General features: G+C 38.8%; 1 protein-coding gene across 4 annotated transcripts in view; it reads left to right on the forward strand.

Annotated features, from left to right (window-relative positions):
- arhgap10 (Rho GTPase activating protein 10) overlaps nucleotides 1–8502 on the forward strand; it is a 64367-nt gene that overhangs the window by 1725 nt on the left and 54140 nt on the right. The gene's annotated exons all lie outside the window — the stretch shown is intronic.

Consider the following 8502-nt stretch of genomic DNA (forward strand, 5'->3'; position numbering starts at 1 on the left):
AATTTTTGGCACAGTTATGCTTTTTTTTTTTTTCTCCAATCAATGCTGTAGTGTTGACAGATGGGCTTCAGGCTTGTTCCCGCTGCAGTGCTACAATTGCTTATTTGTTCTTTACTGTCGCACAACACTGCTCTAAAGACCTTCAGACAGACTTACTTCATCACATTTGTTCCAATGCTGCTTATTAGTTAACCCAGGTATGTCTTTCATTTTGCCTTGAGCACAGCCTACATTCTTCAAGAAATCCAGCAAGATGTTTTCAAGCTTGCACAGCGCTCTTGGGTCATGCTGACTCCATGGTGACAAACTGGTGTAGCAGATTTTTAGTGGCCAAATATTGGTTAAAACTTCATTAACAGTAGTAGTATTTTGTAGTAATTGTAGTATAAATTCCTTTTGAAGGCCACATGCTGATATACTATAACACGTCGCCCTAACAATAAAGTTGACCTCTTTGGACTTTTTGCTTTCTCCATGCACATTGGAAGTTTCCAGAAATCCCTACTCGACCTAAACAATTTAATATTGTCCTTTTTATTGTCGTGTCATAAGGATATGATCATATTCTGTTGTCTCGTTACAAGATTGTCTTTTCCAAATGGATGATTTAGAGCAAACTGTAGTTAAAAAGTATCCTCTTTAGTATGATGTTGTTATGCACACAACTGCAGAACGCTTGAGGGTTTTCAGGTTATACACTGTGATTTCAACAATAATCCTCAGCCTGAAGCATACAGTATATTCATACATGCTGCAGCTTCATCCTGAAGTTGTTTTTTAGTTTCTGGAGAGAATTGAAATCACTCCAGAAACACAAGTTAGCCTAGTCCTTATAAACTTCTTAAAACAGCAGGTGTTCCATGATATGGTGGAAAGTATATGCTTGACACGGGGTCAAAAGTTTATTGAAGGGATCACCTGGTTAGCGTGTGCTGTGGTATTTGAATGAAGCAGGAGTGGTGTTTAGGTGCCTCATGTGTGTCAAGGAAACTTCTGCACTGACACCAAGCATGATGGAGTCTGTCTATGCCAGTCACAAGAGAACTCTCTTCTCAGTCACTTCTTCTATAGATTAAGTCTTACTGTAGACACCCAGCATGGCCAAATGCTCTTGTCCTCCTGTACTGTACATTACTGTTGTGCTAAGCAGTTATTTGCATACTTATGGTCTGTTGTACCTGTTAGCTTGATGAGCGAGTCTTGCTTGGAGTATCGAAAAAATGCCTCATCATTCAATCCCTAGGGAGTAAATCTCATCAGCGTCAGTGAGCCAATGAGCATGCAGCATGCTTCTACCAAGATCTAATAATGCTGGTGATTGGCTGTCTAACGTTACATGTCTAGGAAGGAGGCAGAAAAAAACTCTACATTCCGCACAGAGACAAGGCTCACGTAGTAGGAGCTAAAAAAAAAGTATAAAATTGGTATTTAACAAAGTATAATACTTTTCAGAAATATTTAATACCAATACCGTAACTTTGATACCGGTATCAAAGTCACGGTATTCGTATTCGTACCGGTATTAAATATTTCTGAGTTCTCCTCTGACTTCTTTCATCATGGTAAATATACTACTACTTCATCCCATATGGCAAACACTTTAGATCTACACGCCACTTTCTTGAGCCTCAGTTTTTGCAGACTCATGGAGTTACTTGCCAGGCAAACTTCCACAGTGAACTCTGGTATTCACTGTTGCTAACAGACGAGTTGATGTCGATGCTCTGCTATGTTGGTGTACTGATACACCGTATCCCATTTCAGAAGGTCATGTCTTGTATTTCATGCCTTACATGACTGTGGCTATGCGTCACTTTTTTTGTATGTGGATTTTAAGTGTGTCCAACGAAGTGACAAATATCACATATGAAGTCTGTAAACACTCATTAGGTCCGTGATAGCTTTTCTTGCTTAAGAAAATATGACAAGAAATAAGGATCCCTGGTCATACACTCCCACGGGGAGTGCTGCAACGTCAGTTGAAATTTCAGGAAGGAACTAACAGTCATGTTCTTATGTACTGACATTAATGAAGTGCTCTTATCCTATTGGCTGAGCCTGTGGAGACTCATTTTTAAAAATGTGGCTTGTCCCTTCTACCTTCATCTGTCAAATGACTGTTTTAGATTTTCCTTGGAAACTATAATCATAAGGTGTTTACTCTCCTTGCTAATAGCAGTACTAGAGCAACTAAAAAAGTATCCAAATGCTACAGCAAAGATTAAAATAATAATTTCCATGGCCTGGTTTAAGGTGAGGCTGTTTAATCCCAACTGGGCTGAGAAGCTGTCAGCCTTATGTGTTTGAATGATAACACTCATGCAGTTAGAGCTGGAACAATTAGTCAATCAATAGAAAATTCATCTGCGTCCAATTTTAATAATTGAATAATCGTTTAAGAGATTATTTTTAAGGAACAATGCCCAACATTTGCTGCTGTTGTTGTTAATGATGTTGTTCTGGCATGTTCTGCCTCTCTTCGTCTCATTTGGTAGTAAAGTTAATCTTTTTGAGTTTTTGTTGTTGGATCAAAAATAAGTAATATTAGCTCTGGGTAATTTTGTGATCAAACAATTGATAATGAATACAATTATTAGTTGCAGCCTTAGTTACTTGTGTAACTTGTGTGATCCGGCATGTTGTTCTCCCAGTGACCAGAACAAATGAAAAATGAAATATTTTAGTACACTCTCTGGGTGGAACTCAGCTCTTATTACTGGGCCATTACTCTGATAATCTTGTCCCATGAGAATGTGATCCTGTCTTTGGGTCTCCTCTTCATAGAGATCATGCAAAATAGCCCTTCAGATTTTTTTCCTTCTAAATCTGCCTGTTAGTGGTTCGCAGCTTTGAAGCTCAGCCAGTTGTTTTTGATAGGTGGAGTTGATTTGGGGAGGCTAAGCTATGTAATCCTCTGTGTATATGACGGTCACACCATACAATCTAACATTCTACAGTGTTGTAAAAAGGGTTGATGTACTGTACCATTCTGTCGGGAACATTGATCAATTTAGTCTTCCTTACAACTTATTAGTAAATACGTTGTAGAGTTGTATAATAAAATGCTCCATTTTATGTTTGACCACTGAATGATCTGCTGTTGTTGATCTCCACATCCCATCCCCTTCTCAGCCTTTCAGTGACTGGGAGGATGTCCCACTACGGAAAGACCTTGGTTCTGAGAGGAAACCTTATAGCGGGGCCCTCGGCCAGAGAGCCATGACATGGAAGTGCCCACTAGAGGAGCAACATGCAGATGTGCTTCTGTTTCAGAGGGTTTCCTCCACAGGAACTGTGTCCTGTCTTTACCCTCTCAACCACCCCCCACTCATACTCACACATTGATTTCTCATTTGTGGAGTAATTAGTGAGTTGCATATTCGGTTATTGCTGCAATCCTCTGAAAAGATAAGTTGGACAGAGTTGCAGTGGGGTCAGTAATTGTCATTTCTACAGCTGGACTTCCTCTGGTGAATTGACCATTTGGCTTATAGAGCAACATTATTTTTATTTATTTTTTTCCCTTTACTTTCAGTTGCACAAACCCAGCCATGTAAAGTATTTTTTTTCTTCTTCTCATTGGCAGACAGGTTTAAGAGTAGCCTGCCATGGTGTGCTTTGGCTCACTGCTGCTCTCTGTAATCACATTACTGATTCTGCCAAAGAGCCACATCACAATCTTTCATTAAAATCGCATTAGTGCAAGACGTAAAGTCATGTGGGAGGAACGCGTTTTCATCTCTCACGCCAAAGAGAACAAGACCTGCTATAAAAATGATGCTTAATGGCACAACTATGCTTTTGGGGCTCCTTTTTTGGTGCAAGCAAAGTGTTGAAAACTATTTGAAGCACCTTTTTGATTGCCTTATGTACTGTAACTTTTTGGATGTGTGCCAACAAAAGACCCAGTTGCTGATTAGGTCTATTTATTAGCCATTTGGTCATTATTGACAGGATACTGCTCAGCGCAGCCTCACCCTACACACTTGTTTTGAGGATCAGGAAGTCATGAATGAAGTAATGCGTGCTTGGTGGACAGGGAGCTGTGGGGAGAGATCGTGGGAGGGGATGAGTTGTCAGGCCCTGTCGAGGGCAAAGGTTGGTGGCGAGTGTGGAGCAGGGATTCGGACTGGAAAAGATGGGAGAGTGGAACAGGAAGGACTGTGGAAAGGCACAGTATGTAAACGCTGGCCACTGTATGAGGGCCTGGACCAGGCAAGCTCTGACCTTAGTGGCACATCTGATGAGACTGTAGTAATAATAATAATAAAACATCACTGCAACAGGCGCCAGTGAATACACTGTGGACATCTTCAGCAGCTGAACTTTGACATAAACATACCTTTTTTTCTGGTTTGTTTTTGGGAAAACTTTTGCAGCAGCAGCCAGAACACGCAATGTTAAGTTTCCTGCCGTTAAGACATACAGTAGAAAACGAGTTCAGATAGTTGATGTTAGTTGTACATTAACTTTTGTAATGTGTAAATAATTGTTTAATACTTATATGTTCTGCTATTGATGTTTTGCGGCATGGCTGTAATTAAGGAAACAATGGGACAGTGTTGAAGGAGACAGACTGGCATAAAATATTGTAAATTATTATGTAAAGCTCAATGTCACAGCATCCTGAGGTTTTAAGTTTAGAAAAGGCAAAATCACCTCACGGGGAGGAGTCACAGTAAAACCAGACTAGTACTGTACGTTGGAAGCATATTGGATAACCCATTGGAAGAGTGGTAGCCAATCCTTGTTGGAAAACAACAACTAGTTATCCCAAGCCATTGCCTATTTAAACTACAGCCGAATCAAACATTTTGGAACCAGTAATTACATGTGAATGAGTTACACAATTTTGTGTATTTTAACAAAGTATTAAATGTATACAATTTTGTAATTTTAATGGGAAAAATATCACAGGAGTTGTCCGATATGGGGCGTACTTTATCTTCCATTGTGCTTTTGAAACTAAGGAAGATGCTTAGTCAAGACGTCAATCAGTGTCCCGCAATTAACATGCAGATTTGAATGAGTGTGCCTGTGTCTTATTTTGCATGTAATGTGCTAAGTAAGTGTAAGTGTGGGGCGGCACAGTGGTTAGCACTGTCATGTCACAGTGAGTGTGAGTGTAAATGGTTGTCGGTCTCGATGTGTCAGCACTGTGATTGCCTGGCGACCTGTCCAGGGAAAGCGGATCAGCTAATGGATGGATGGATGGATGGAGGTGTATTGTCAGTAAATGTAAGTGAAATATCAGTAATTAAATTATAAATAATCAGTACAGTCATAATTTATGACCTTGTCCAACAAGAGCCTTATTTATTAATGTGTTTTGATAGTTGAATGTACATGATCTTTTGAGCTAGAAGTTTATCAACCTTGGGAACAGTGTGCATTACAAAATGATCGGTGTACTTACTGGTTTTTAAAAAGTAAGTTAGGGCTAAAGATTATTTTGTCACACATATGTGATTTTTGTATCTTGTTGCTGTCCTGTTGAGACATTAGTCTTGTTATGAAAAAGACCCTTCCACTTTGGTCTGTGGTGCTCCATAATAACCAGAGCCCTGTGATTCCGTACCATCCCCATTGTGTCATTTTTTCTTCCCACCTCCTCTAAACAGGGACACCAGTGTTCTTTGTCACAGAACTAGGCATTTTGTCATGTTTTTTTTTCCGGTTGCAGAACAATCTGACAAATAATATCAGATATATTTAAGGTGGGGTCTGGTATGACTCACACACTGAAGCCTGTAGACTGGGATCTCTGGTTTTCTGCAGCAGAAACTAGCCAAGTTTGACAGTTCCCTGGTTTGCTCTGAAATGCCTTGCTTTAAAAGGCAAAAAATCAGGAGAAGCATTTGCCTTGGACTTGTGTGCCTGAGTGTATGTGGTATTTCTATCTTGTGATGGTTCTTTCCTCTAGGACAGCAGCTATCATTTCAATCTGTGAGGCAGACCTCTCATCTGACACTTGTGTTTATTGCTCCACTGATTGTATCCAGTTGATCTATGCTGTTTTTAACTTCAATCGACACTGCACAGAGACACGAATGCTGTCACGGCTATTTTTTTCCTTCTCTGAATGTTGCCTGCCGTTGATTAACTCTGGAGCTTCATGTTACCGGTTAACATTCATTCTTCATGTTTTATGTAATGCAAGTCCACACAGCTTGGCCTCATATACTCTCATATTAACTGTCCACCCTGCAATGAGTTAAACATGCATGCAGGCAGTGTAATCAGATTGTGGATGGGTGTGATCTGTGCACCATGCTCGCATATGGCTCCAATAAAGAGCTTGCACATCTATCCCTTGACATCACTGTTCTTGGAGTATACACTAATTGTCCACAGTAACCTGAGCCTTGATGCTGCCTTTTGCTGAGATAAAGGATACCCTTAATATTCTGACGTGCTATAGTAAAAATGTACAAGACTTAAGTTCCATTTAGATATGTGAAATCTCTGGATGATAAAAAAAAAAAAAAGAGGCTGGCACATTTTAATTGAAAAGAAAGTATGAATTAGTATGTGTATTTGGAAAGAGATGGCGAAGCAATGCAACATTAAACAACCCTATTAAATTCATAGTAGTTGTATGTAGGGCTGTCCTCGACTAAAGAAATTCTTAGTTGATTAACACTTATACGATTTTGTCGACTAATCGATTAGTTGATTTAATTGACAGAGCTGTGCACTTTGAGAGGTTGTTAAGACTAGAAAAGCACAATATAAATGTAGTTAATTAACCATCTGTAAAACTGAGTTTCTCCACAATTAATCCTGCAAAAGCACCACTTTAAATCTTTTGTTTACCATAAATGTGCTCAGAAGTTTCTTGGAAATAAGTAATTTAGCATGAATAACCATAAAAAATTACTAATTGACTAAAGAAATCTTAGTCAACTAATACCAAAATGACCGATTAGTCGACTAATCAACTAAGAGGTGGCAGCCCTAGTTGTATGACTCTTATCACACCATGAAAAATGCTTGAATGGTATTTTTATTGTATCGTTACTGTCATAATACCATCAGTTCTTCATTATCTTTCACAATACTGTGACATTAGATACTGCCCTGGCTTTACGTCACTCACAGTATTGTGTGCTGAGGCTTTGTTAAGGTGTGTCAAGGTTCAGTGTAATGCTGTCAAAACATGCTTTTACTATCCGGGGGAGCAGCTGAACTTTCCACTCTACATTCATTTGTGTTTGGGGATCTTTGAGCACTGCAGTTGACAAACAGTGCCTCCATAAGGGTCACTTATTACCCATCAGGCTAATGGAGTGTGAGTATGAGGCTCAGGTTATGACATGTTGTGCATAATTTAACAATATAATTAATTTCAGAACTGAACATACTACTACTGCTACTACTGCTAACAACAACAACAACAACAACATCATCATCAACAGATAACATGTACTTTTTAGTTATAACAATCACATGGCTGTAGCTTCATTCTTGTCTGCCATGCAGGTGGAAAAACAAACGCACTAGAAAAGATATTAGTAGTAGAGACACAGTATGAGCATTAAAAAACAATACAGAGTTACAGAAATAAAAGTAAATGTTATATTTTCAAAATGAACTATACCCCATCTTATAACTACTAAGATGGGGTATAGTGATGAAAACAGCAAGAGGCCTAGGATCAAGCCTTAGGTTGAACCATGTTTGAAAGGCACCTGGGGCAGAGGAAGAAATATTATCAATCATAACAAAATATGTTTCAGGGATGTTAGTTAAAGCAGTAACTGTTTTTTCAGACTGTTGGAACAACCCATAAACACAATATTGACATAGGCTATTATTAGGGATATACCGATTGTAAAATTCTGGGCCGATACCGATGTTTAAAATAACAATTTGGCCAACAGCCGATACCAATGTTTCGTTGTTTTCCCCATTTGTGACAGGAAAATGATTTTTATTATAAACAATGTGTAAACTGTTTTAAAGTCATTCATTTCTTCATGACACTATATTTAAATGAGCACAAATTCAATCATACAAATTTATGAAATAACTTTTAATACACATGAAAAATTACTGCTTCAAAAGCCCTTTTTGCCTGCTATACAACTAACGCTATGTACTCAATGATAGTAATCTTTCGCTACTTAGGCTACATAGCATTAACATTCTGTTAAACATAAATTTAAATGCAAATGTAAAAGCCATTACAAATTCAATAAAATATTGATCTATTATTCTTGGAGTGTAGGATTCCTTTATCAAGTTAAAAATATTTGTCGATCCAGTCTGCCGAGAGGCTAAGCATATACTCACACAATCCAGTAGCTCGTGAATGTGCGTTAATGATTTCGGGGAGACGGACTTCAGCAACATGGCGACGACTGGGCTGTGTGTAGGCTTCAAAACGGCTGGTCAGCTAATGTGATGAACTCCATCACCTTAGAAATCCCTTTATCTTTGGCGCTGTCCCTTGGGAATTCTTTCCCTTTCTCGAATGTTGTGGTTTTTAAGGACTGAGTC

This window comes from Perca flavescens, chromosome 2, assembly GCF_004354835.1.
Source record: "Perca flavescens isolate YP-PL-M2 chromosome 2, PFLA_1.0, whole genome shotgun sequence".
NCBI classification, from domain to species: Eukaryota; Metazoa; Chordata; class Actinopteri; order Perciformes; family Percidae; genus Perca; species Perca flavescens.